The sequence below is a fragment of the Lissotriton helveticus genome, chromosome 3_2 (genome assembly GCF_964261635.1).
Source record: "Lissotriton helveticus chromosome 3_2, aLisHel1.1, whole genome shotgun sequence".
Lineage (NCBI taxonomy): Eukaryota > Metazoa > Chordata > Amphibia > Caudata > Salamandridae > Lissotriton > Lissotriton helveticus.
The window spans coordinates 151,254,603-151,267,048 of NC_136062.1; the positions used below are offsets into that span (position 1 = coordinate 151,254,603).

The following is a 12,446-nucleotide window of genomic DNA, read 5'->3' on the forward strand; positions in this document are numbered from 1 at the left end:
CAGTTTTAGATGGTAAAAAATTGTGCCAGGAATGAAAAAGACTAAAAAGAAAAGGAAATATGGAACCTCTTCTTTGGAATAGACTCTTGTGTTTACACACCCTAGAAAAAGGGTAGAACACAATGAGTATTCTGGGCATCCTATTGACACGCAGACTCAGCTGTATAAAATATAATAAGATGGTACAGCAAAGACACACATATTTCCAACTAACAGCGCATACTGTGTCTACAGGTTATTTAGTTTGCAGTGAGCCGAATGTAAATACCCAGTACAATCTTATCAATCGTTACATATATAATTATTTCCTTAATCGTGTTACAGCCACCTTTAAATTGGTTGGGAGAATCACTAACTTGAACTGAAAAAAGGGCCTGTAAAGACGACAAAAGAAGCAAAGGTAGGAGAAGCCGTCTTTATTAATAAATATGCCCTGACACCAATAGGCGTATGACAGTCACAGTAGTAATCTTCCCATGCCCTTAACTGCCACCAAGGTTCTAATGCCGAATGGGAGTACGTCATAGTACCCTGGGCGAGGTGACGCGGAGAAGGGCAGTGCAAGGCAGGCCGCAAGGACAGCAAGCATCAAACATAATATATCTCCTCATTTACCGTTTTTTTTTTTTTTTTTTGGAACATGCAAAGAGAAGGGGGAAAGAGGGAGGAAGGAGAGAGAGGGAGAGCAAGGTAATGATATGCAAAGTGTAATGACAGAATGATACCCAGGATGAGCGATGAGTGCTAAAGGAACAAAAACAGTTAATCACAAATAAAATCTTGTAACTTTTTTGGTAGAATTATTTCTCCGCCATATCTACTAGTGGTAGGTTACTTGATTGTGGTTGCACCAACATGGGAACCATGAGGCGGGGGAACCATCTTGTGTAAAGTCTAAAGTTCCAGCCTGAGGAGTGCTAACATTGGTTTCCCCAGCTGAAATGTCAATAGTGAGGTCATCTTTGGGAAGGGCATTGGGGTCACTGAATCTGGTGAAAGTCTCCTCCAAGTTAGGGCAACCACTGGTGCCCTCCTCAGGGTCACTCGAGGGAGTGACTTCACTCCTTTCAGGGTAACATCCCTGAAGGATGTCATCATCAAGAATCCAATCATATCTAGGGGAGGTGAGGACACTCCTCTGCTCTCGATCAGGGTGTTGCTGAGACAAGATTCCATCTCCCCGGCACAACGATAAGGACGAAAAGTGCCATACCTTTCCATCACTTAGAAGTGTGGAATTGCAAATGATTTTCTTGACCGTAAGAGGTTGTGAGTAACGGCTAAGTCCTTTTTTGACAAAACCACTGCTTTTGACACTAACCCACTCGCCTACGTGAATGTTGACATGTTTGCAGGCGTGTTTGGAGTTCTAATAATTTTTACTCAATTGTTGAGCGTGTGAAATTTTGCTGTTGACAGTTTCCGTGGACCAGTTGACATTTTTAGGAGTTTAGGAGTTGACCACCCGATAGTGCCTTTGGTGATAGGCGTTCTGCCTCTCAGTAATACAAATAGACTAGAGCCAGTAGACTCACAGGGAAAGCCCACAAGTTGCGAGTCAATTCTTTCCTCCAAGAGAGGTGGTTATGATTGGCAAGTTGTACAATACCTTTCACAACGGGATTAAATCTTTCCACTGCACCATTACCAGCTGGGTGGTACAGGGAGGTTGTTTTGTGGGAAATGCCATTGTCATTGATACATTTTTTTAAAATATCAGAAATGAATTGTGGACCGTTGTCGTTTACAATACATTTGGGCATAACTTCCCATAAGAATACATTCTTCAAGAACCTGATGATAGCTTTGGCATCAGCACTGTGTACAATTTCCACTTCTGGCCATTTCAAGAGATGGTCTACCAGGATGATGAGGAAAACTTGTTCACTCTTTTCCCAAATGGGATAAAAAATGTAAATTCCTAATCTAGTCCTTGGCATGCATGGATTTGATAGTGGTTGAAGTGGTGGTCTTAAAGTACGCTGGGAATTGTCTGAGTTTTCGCAAGCCAGACAGTTCCTCACCCTCCTCTCTATTTCCGAGTCAAACCCTGCCCACCAGTATGAGTTTTAAAGTCTAGTTTTTGTTTTTCCAATACCAAGATGCCTAGCAGTTTGGATCAGAGTGAAGTGGGTGGTATAACTTTACCATTTCTGAGGATAAGACCACCTTTGACGATGATTCGTGCCTTAATTCCCATAAAGTGCGTGAATGGTGGGGCAAGTCTTTTTTAATTGGCCAACCCTCTACAACATACTTTCCCACCTGGCACAAAGTGGCATCTTTTTCTTGGGCAGATAACCAATCATGCTGTGAAATTCAAGAAAGTTCGTCCAGAATTTTAGCCACACATAAGGACTCAATGTCTGCAATGGAATCATGGGCAAGAGGTAAGGGTAAACGACTTAAACAGTCTACTACAACATTTGTGGACCTGGGAATATATTGTACATTGTAATTATTATCTAAAACTTTAATCAAATGCGTGCTAGACAGAAAGAGGCACTCTGTAAACCTTTAGTGGTCAGGACTTTAACCAGGGGTCACTTCTCAGGGTAATGTTAAATCCCCATATGTACTGTCTAAAGTGCTCTAAACCCCATGTGCATGCCAAAGCCTTACGATCTATAACGGAGTATCTCTCCTCTGTAGGTGTAATGGAGTGAGAGACAAAGGCAACAGTTTTTTTAATGCCTAAATTGTCAATCTGACTCAAAACAGCTCCCAAACCCCTCCCGCTGGCATCAGTAGTAATGATAGAATGTAGGGAGGGATTAAAACCTTGCAACGGTGGGGCCTTGCAAATGTCATCTTTTATGTTCCTAAATGCATTCTCACACTCGTCAGACCACAAGAATTTGCACCCCCGCTTTATAAGTGGTCTGAGAGGAAAGGTTTTAGAAGAGAAGTCTTGAACAAATTTTGCATAAAATTCAGATAACCCCCAAAACGATTTCACTTTGTCTTTGTTCTTTGGGGATGGGGCGTCACTTATGGCTGATAATAATTCTTTTTTAGGTTTGATGCCCTCACCACAAATTTCATGTCCTAAATAGGTGACGCTGGTCTCAGCAAATTTACACTTTTGAATGTCAGCGGTGAGATCATAATTTTCCAAAGTCTTTAGAACTCTATTTAGGTTGGCATCATGCTCCTCCCTGCTGACTCCCATGATCATAATGTCATCTTGAAAAATCAATAGGCTGGGTTCATCTTTAAATAGTATATGCATAAGTCTTTGAAACATGGCCGCAGCCGAGGCCAGTCCGAAAAGAACCCTTTTAAACCTAAACCCCCCAAAGGGTGTCACAAATGTAGAGAGGCTTCTGCTGTCTGGATGTAACGCAACCTGATGGTACGCTGCGGTCAGGTCGACAGTTGAAAACCATTTGATGCCATTTGTATGAGACAACATTTTGTTGATTCTAGGCAAGGGTTACTGGTCAATGAGGATATTTTTGTTAAGGTCCTGAAGGTCTACATATAAACGGAGTTTGCAGTTGGATTTCTTTGCGCAAACCAAGGGTGCGACCCATTCTGCAGACTCCACGGGTACAATAATACCATTTCTTTTTAGTTTGAGGAGTTCAGACTTAACTTCCTTACTGATAGAGAAAGGGATGTTTCTACATTTGTGTATGCAAGGAACCGCATCTTTTTTTAGTTCAATTTTATGATGAAATCCCTTCAGCTTCCCTATTTTTTCAGAAAACATATGTGGACATTTTTTTCTGATAACTTTCTTGTATTCATTCTCGATTGTAAAGATAAAACGGGATCTGGGCTGTTGGGATCAAGGTGTATACCGAGCTTTCCCTGGTCCAGCCATCCTAGCACAGAAGGACCAATGGCACATACATATAACTTGCTCACAGTGTGCCGGTCTTTGAATAGGAAGGGCAGTTCCCTGTAACCTAAAATATCAATGGGTTCTCCCGTGAATGTTTTGGGGGAAATGTCAGGACTCGCAAGTTTGTCGCCCAAAATCGGTATGAATTATTCTTCCCAGACACTTTTGTTAATAATCGTATAGGGTGACCCTGAATCAGCTACAATTGAGATGTCCACCCCACCAATATTCAGATCACAGGTAGGTTTTTTGCTCTTGCCCTTCACATCATGAAAGTCATCATCAACGAGGAGCACAAAAAGATTCATGTCTTCATCATCGGATGAATCCAACTCATCATATTCATCAGGTACAACCACTTTTACATTAGAGCCCCTTCTTTGTTTGCTGTGACACTGTTTAACAAAATGGCCAATAATTCCGCATTTGGTGCATTTATGTTTGAGGGCAGGGCAATTTTTGTTGTTTGCCATATGGAATCTCCTAAAGCATCTAAAACATTTTCTGTTCCCAGTTAACATGGCTTTAGAGGAAAACTCCTTCCTTAGGTTAGAATCATAAGAGGATGTTTTTGTGGTGTTTCTAGAGTGTTTTACCTTGGCTACAATGGTTTGTTCTTCTTCTATGGGTTTATGTTTGTCTTCCTAAAGGACGGCTTTAGCGCACCTACCGGTTAGTTCTGTTCTTTTGACCATTTCAATGATTTCTTGTAGTGGAGCCTCACCCTTAGCCCATAGCTTTTCTTGGATTTCGCGATTGGCAGATCGCATTATTATATGGTCGTGAATGAATTCATCATGAAGATCACCAAATCTACAGGACAAAGCTACGTTTTTGAGAGCGGAAACAGAGTCTTCAATGGATTCTTCTGGATTTTGTTTACGATGGAAAAATTTGTATCTATGGACTGATACACAAACAGTTGGTTTAAAGTAATTTGTAAGATCCTCTAAGGCATGAGTATAAACGTCATTATCTCCTTCAGCTCTGTTTTTTTTATAAATTCGGTTATAAATTTTCATAGTCTTAGCACCTAAGCAGTGTAGTAAAATTATTTTTTTCTTACTGGAGTTAGTTCTTCACCTTCCTCTTCAAAAGTGGAGATATAATTTTCAAAGTGCTCGCGGAAGTCTTCCCATTTTAGAGACGAACCACCTGGCGCAGGAATGAAAGGTTGAGGGGGTGAAAGGTTCCAAATGTTGCCAGAAGCCATGGAGAGAACGGAAAGGAATGAAAGAAGATGAAAAAACAAGTAAATAAAAGTATGAAGATAGTAGAGATGGGATAAAAAAGAAGTGGAGAAAAATGAAATATAAGAAGTGTGAATGGTAGGAAAGGAACAGGGGTGAACGCTTTTTTTATAAAGATGCACAAAGCAGTGAAGGATAATGAGGAATAAACAGTTACTATTTGGTGTATATAAAGGTTAAAGTACCCCAGGAATCCTCACAGCACACTTGACGCAAGATGAAACTTTATAGTGTGCACAAAAGGTTTCCTTGGAAATGCACTGTTTAATCCAAGGGAAGTGTGCGCATCACTGTAGATGATTGCTGCTGTATGTAACAGGATTAGTCTGAAAAAGAAAGGCTGAAATTGACAAGCCTTCCCGTGACACAAAATGAAGCTTCCAAGCGTGCGCAGAAGGTTAATTTTGGAAACGCACCGTTTAATTCAAGGGAAGTGTGTGCATCACTGTAGATAATTGCCGCTGTGCGTAACAGGATTAGCTTGAAGGAGAAAGCTGAAATTGACAAGCCTTCCCGTGATGTGAGGTACGTTCTCAAAATGGGCGCTGAACTTTTATATTTGTACCCAATTCAAACTGGCCGCAGTGAACAAGTTGTGCGTTTCACTAACTTAGTGAAATGCGCATTAGGCACAGTCTGAGGAGACTCGCAAGTATCGCAGCAACGGGTACCGCCCAGAACCAAACGTTGGCAACGTCCCGAAAGCCACACTTGATGCAAAGTTCACACAGCAGGAACAGCGTGCCGAGAACCATAAAGATTCTGAGACTCCCAACTCGAAGGTAGCGCTGAAGGCAAACTTCCTCACAGGACAGCCAAGCAGGCACACAGCATAGATCTCACCGTGAGTGGAGTGCACTTCACGCGATCGGGAACCACATGACACCGGCAGCTTGTGAGTTGGAGCAATCGATGCCAGAAGAATTCTGATCTTAAAGATGCAAGGATACACAGGGGCACACACGTAGGTCCGTCGTGGTGCTAGGGCTCCTCGTCACCAAATGTGTAAAGACGACAAAAGAAGCAAAGGTAGGCGAATCCGACTTTATTATTAAATATGCCCTGACACCTATAGGGGTCTGACAGTCTCAGTAGTAATCTTCCCACTGCCCTTAACTGCCACCCTCGTTCTAATGTAGAATGGGAGTACGTCATAGTACCCTGGGCGAGGGCACGTGGAGAAGGGCAGCGCGAGGCAGGTCGCGAGGACAGCAAGCATCAAGCACAACAGGGCCCTCTGTCCTCATTTACTTTTTTCATCAAACATATTTGAAACCCTTTCTTGTGTTCAAAATCGACATGAAAAGTATCGACACCCTGGCTAATGGTCATTATTTTCAAACCCAGCCCCAGAACTGGGTAGAGAACTGGTCTAGGCAACCTTTGAATAAAACAGTTGAGTGCAGTGACAGCTGCATGCACATTCATATAAACACACAGGCAATGTGAAAGGTCATGAAAAATGTCGGTCAGGAGCACCCCAACTCCTAGGCCTCTATCAGAACATGGGAGTCTGAATCTCCTGTTTTTAACATTGCTTCAAAATGAAGATCTTTGCCGTGAGCCGTGAGTCTTCCACGTCCTCTAGGGCCCAATGATTGTCCGTCAGCTCCAGCACTTCCCAGTCAGTCTTAAATGCCTTGTTGGCATCGGCAGGCATGGCCATTGCTGCCCCAGTCATTTGTTCTTGAATTACACTAGATTGGTCAGCAGCATTATCGTGGCCCAGAATCAAGGAGCAAATGTGAGAGAGCGCCAAACAGAAGTGAAATTTGTAGGGGTGTATCATATGTACAAGTAGTCAACACCCGCATATATAGAGGACTTACTAATCGTGTTCAAATGCAATATAGGGCTGAGAACTAATGTACTTGGTATTAGAATTATATGTAGAGCTAATGTTAAGAGTTTGAAAATCAATAATGCCATTTAACATAGAGATGTCGTTTGATGTGAAGTCTTTCATTAATAAGAGATGTGTTTTAATAGATCATTATTGTAACTCTAGATCTGCTTTATTAAAATTAATAGTTGTGCATTAAACGTGATAAAATTGCTTGTGATAGAAAATGTATTTTGCTTAAAGATGGAGGCTTAAAGAACGAAAGATATTGTTATGCTAGGATGTTGGGCACATAGCGTGCAGAGGCCCAGTTCATGAAAATCGTGTAGGCCTGATCGAAGATGCCTTGCTTAGCATTAAATCGTAGAAATGTTTTTGGAGAAAGCTGCCTTTAGCTAAAGTCAATTGCAACAGTTAGAAATTGTGAGCCGATTCACATGTATTCTTTTGCAGGTGCAGGACCAAGTAGATAGTGGAGTAGAAGGGCCCATTGTGTATGAGCGTTAGGATGCTAGGCTCAGACATGGAGGAGTAGCCGAGGAATTTAAGAAAGCAACTTGAAGCGAAAGAAAGCCTGGGACCCAAGGACGTTTTAACGGACAAGGATGGAAAGATGCCATAATGGAAAAATCTGAAAACCAACACCTTCGAGAGGGGCGTACCTGAAGGCGTGTCGTCCGCATTGTGGGGTTTTGTATTAGGGACAGCACCCCGAGGGAGGAGGTAGAGTAGATGAGCCGAGGAGCGAGAGGGAACGGTTGACCAGGCGGAGAGCTTAGCTATGGCTGAGGAGTCTTTAGACTAAGTCAAGGAAAGAGAGTGAACTTCCTTGGAAGTCGCCACTGCTGACACCTTTTATTAGATTGGGCTATTGTTGAGTAGGGATGTCACTTAGTGTAGTGTAGGGACAGATTAACCTGAATTTATACCTTTTATCAATGCATACTAAAACTCAGGTTATAGCAATTCTTGTTAGCCTGATGATTCTTGAATTGATTCTTGTATTATTCCTGAGCCGTCTGAGACTCTTCCGTAGGATTATGTTTGTATTAGTGCCTGTTTATCTTCTAAACCTTTTGCTGAGGTGTTTATACCTTCAGTTGTTCTTGGCTTTGTAATAAATCTTCAAACTTAGTCCTTAGTCTGTGGTTCTTTGGGGGAAAACAGTGGGAATCGTTGAAATTGATTGACTATTGATAGATAGATTGCCTAATTCATTCTATGACAGGTAAAAAGGTCCAGTCGACCTGAGACGGGATTCTAGAGAATGAGATGCAGACTCTAGAATGCCCTGACACCTATAGGGGTCTGACAGTCTCAGTAGTAATCTTCCCACTGCCCTTAACTGCCACCCTCGTTCTAATGTAGAATGGGAGTACGTCATAGTACCCTGGGCGAGGGCACGTGGAGAAGGGCAGCGCGAGGCAGGTCGCGAGGACAGCAAGCATCAAGCACAACAGGGCCCTCTGTCCTCATTTACTTTTTTCATCAAACATATTTGAAACCCTTTCTTGTGTTCAAAATCGACATGAAAAGTATCGACACCCTGGCTAATGGTCATTGTGAGAAGTTGGCCTGGTATATGATGCTCACTAGTTCTAGTGATCACCTTGTACCATGCCAAGCAACCCTTATGGTGCAGGTTGTAAAGTCAACCTTATAGACAAGCTATCCTAGGGGTAGCATGGACTAAGCAGTCTTAGGCTAAACTCTGTAAAGGCATGTGAAGCAAGCTGTTCTACCATACACAATCCCTTGAATACCAAATGAAAGGACACCACACAGATATATATTGAAAATATATATAGATTTATTTCTACAAATAACCCTGATACTCTTTATGAGCACAGAAGCAAATGCGTTAAAACAAAACACAGTTTAAATACACAAAAGTTGCACAATATGGATGAGCCCTAGGGGCCACCTAAACCATATACTAAAATAGTGGTATAAGAACCACTATGGGGACAGTGAAGAGGCCTAGGGCCTGGGGAATCGCTGGAGCTGTTCAGGACTAGCAGTGAAGAAGTCGGGAAAGGCCTGCGGGACTCAGGTGCAGTGCGGAAAGTGCACGCTTTACCAATGCAATGTCAATGGTGCGTAAAAGTTACAAAGTTAGTTAAAAAGGAACCTTCCGAGTGACCTAGAAGGATGAAACTTGAGACACAGACACTAGAGGTGTGTACCAGTGTGGGAACACCGGCGGAGCTGAGTTACCTCACCCACAGGAAGCGGGTGCACAGGGTCGAAGTAGTGTCGGGTTTCGTCACGCAGGTCGATGGTGCTTGGAGCTGAAGATGCTGCAGGCGACTCGATGTGAAGAGTTCCAGTGGATCCAAGGGTGGATCTGAAGAGGTGAAGACCTGAAAGCAGAGGGGACAATGTTCAAAGTCACTAGCCAGTGACTACCGTGGAACCAGAGTGGAACCAGGCAATGTCGGGCGCAAACAGGTGATGTCGTGTAGCTTCTCTCTGCAGCCACGTGGACACGAGGGGTTGAAGACGTCCAGGAGTCGGTCACGAGCTGTCCCACGCAGGCTTCTCGCTGTTGGCGATGTCGGCAACTTGATTGGAGCCAACAGGCCTTGGCTAGTGCAAGCCACGCAGGAATCGAAAAAGGCTTGTTACTCGGACCAGCAAGGTCAGAGCAGGTACTCCTTTTTACAGGAGCAAGGGCAAGTCTGGGGCAACCAGACCCGCAGTGAAAGTTGTAGGTTTCGTCGCCAAGATGGCCGCTAGCCACGTGGCAAGTGGCCGGGATGGCGCGTCGAGTGGCACGGTGCAAAAGGGCCCCACGCAGATCGTGGAGATGCTGGGGGGCTGATCTTTGGTGCAAGGGCTGCTCGAGGTTAGGACTTCTCAAACCCCAAAGCACAGCATCGAGGGTCCCTCTCATGCTGCGCAGTCAGCGTTTCGGGGGTCTTCCAAGATGTCCGGTCCCACGTCTCTCGGTGCCTCCACGGGTCCCCTCTTTGCAGGGACTGTGGATCGGGCGGTGAGAAGTCTGGGAGTCTGGGTCTTGTCAGTCTCTGGGCTCGGGCTCCGGCGGGAGACCTGCTGTACTTTGCAAGCTCTCTCAAGTGCAGTCATCCATTTGTGGATATCATACCCAACTTCGTAGGGGGGCACAATCTTACTCGGGTTTCTATTGTCATAGGACCTGTCTTTATCCTTAGGGATAGTGCTGCCACCAGTGGATTCTAATCCACTCTCTCTAGGCTGCCTTGCTCTAGCAAGTTTCTCTTTGGCCAGGGCAACTTCTAACTCTTGTCTCTGGATCCTAAGTTCAGCCTCTCTCATTTTGGCCTCATGTTCCCTTCTCTGAGGGCTAGTCAACTCCCTTCTGGAGTTGCCATGAGAACCTCTAGAAACATGGGAAGTATTGGACTCACCTGAGTGATTCCTCCTCCTCCTATGCTCCTGGTTAAGTCCATTTGGGGGTCTGAATGGGTTGGACCCACCTTCAGTCCCAAATAAGCTTAAGTTAGCCTGGTTAAGCCTGCTGACTAACACCTGGCTATTTCTACCATCATCAGAATCACTTTCTTCTCCCTCCTCCTCCTCTTCTTCCTCAGGCTGAGAATTCCCAGGGGTCTGGTCTTCCTCATCTATCTGGATGACAGGGGCAGGGGCATCAGGGTTATCATCTTCAGTGGGGGATCCTCCATCCCCAGTCCCTGAGGGGCCTGGTTTGGAGTTCCTTAGAGCTTCAAACTGGTCTAAAAGCTCTCTGAGGTGTCCTGCTGTAGGAGAAGGACCTGTTTTGATTCCTCTCATGGAACACAGTTGCCTCAGTTCCTTAAATGGAAAGGTAGCAAATTTGGATGGTGCCCTTGGAGGGTCACTCTCAACAGAGGTTGGTCCAGTGGATCCCTCTGCTCCAGACATTGCTCTAGTGTGGTGGATGTGTTGCAATCTACCTACACTTGTGTTTTCCTACAAAACCTATCTAGTAGTTGTAGTCAGGGTGTGCTACTCCCTATCCTCTACAACAACTAAGTTCAGTAGAACTTAAGTATATCTAGTCTTGTTTTAGTGTACCTATCAGGTACCTGTATGATCTTTCAAATGATATTTTCAAAGATTGTAATGGTAAAACAACAGCAAGCTCAAATCCCAATCCGCTGCTCACCAATGTGAGAAGTTGGCCTGGTATATGATGCTCACTAGTTCTAGTGATCACCTTGTACCATGCCAAGCAACCCTTATGGTGCAGGTTGTAAAGTCAACCTTATAGACAAGCTATCCTAGGGGTAGCATGGACTAAGCAGTCTTAGGCTAAACTCTGTAAAGGCATGTGAAGCAAGCTGTTTTACCATACACAATCCCTTGAATACCAAATGAAAGGACACCACACAGATATATATTGAAAATATATATAGATTTATTTCTACAAATAACCCTGATACTCTTTATGAGCACAGAAGCAAATGCGTTAAAACAAAACACAGTTTAAATACACAAAAGTTGCACAATATGGACGAGCCCTAGGGGCCACCTAAACCATATACAAAAATAGTGGTATAAGAACCACTATGGGGACAGTGAAGAGGCCTAGGGCCTGGGGAATCGCTGGAGCTGTTCGGGACTAGCAGTGAAGAAGTCGGGAAAGGCCCGCGGGACTCGGGTGCAGTGCGGAAAGTGCACGCTTTACCAATGCAATGTCAATGGTGCGTAAAAGTTACAAAGTTAGTTAAAAAGGAACCTTCCGAGTGACCTAGAAGGATGAAACTTGAGACACAGACACTAGAGGTGTGTACCAGTGTGGAAACACCAGCGGAGCTGAGTTACCTCACCCAAGGAAGCGGGTGCACAGGGTCGAAGAAGTGTCGCGTTTCGTCACGCAGGTTGATGGTGCTTGGAGCTGATGATGCTGCAGGCGACTCGATGTGAAGAGTTCCGGTGGATCCAAGGGTGGATCTGAAGAGGTGAAGACCTGAAAGCAGAGGGGACAATGTTCAAAGTCACTAGCCAGTGACTACCGTGGAACCAGAGTGGAACCAGGCAATGTCGGGCGCAAACAGGTGATGTTGTGTAGCTTCTCTCTGCAGCCACGTGGACACGAGGGGTCGAAGACGTCCAGGAGTCGGTCACGAGCTGTCCCACGCAGGCTTCTCGCTGTTGGCGGTGTCGGCAACTTGATTGGAGCCAACAGGCCTTGGCTAGTGCAAGCCACGCAGGAATCGAAAAAGGGTTGTTACTCGGACCAGCAAGGTCAGAGCAGGTACTCCTTTTTACAGGAGCAAGGGCAAGTCTGGAGCAACCAGACCCGCAGTGAAAGTTGTAGGTTTCGTCGCCAAGATGGCCGCTAGCCACGTGGCAAGTGGCCGGGATGGCGCGTCGAGTGGCACGGTGCAAAAGGGCCCCACGTAGATCGTGGAGATGCTGGGGGGCTGATCTTTGGTGCAAGGGCTGCTCGAGGTTAGGGCTTCTCAAACCCCAAAGCACAGCATCGAGGGTGCCTCTGATGCTGCGCAGTCAGCGTTTCGGGGGTCTTCCAAGA

The 12,446-nt window shown here is 44.8% G+C and overlaps 1 long non-coding RNA gene across 1 annotated transcript in view; it reads left to right on the forward strand.

Annotated features, from left to right (window-relative positions):
- The first annotated feature begins 407 nt into the window (after nucleotides 1-407).
- LOC144826248 (uncharacterized) overlaps nucleotides 408-12,446 on the forward strand; it is a 226,450-nt gene continuing 214,411 nt past the window's right edge. Inside the window, exon 1 of the long non-coding RNA XR_013609732.1 lies at nucleotides 408-6,129. This is a non-coding gene — a long non-coding RNA (uncharacterized LOC144826248). The remainder of the gene's footprint in view (nucleotides 6,130-12,446) is intronic.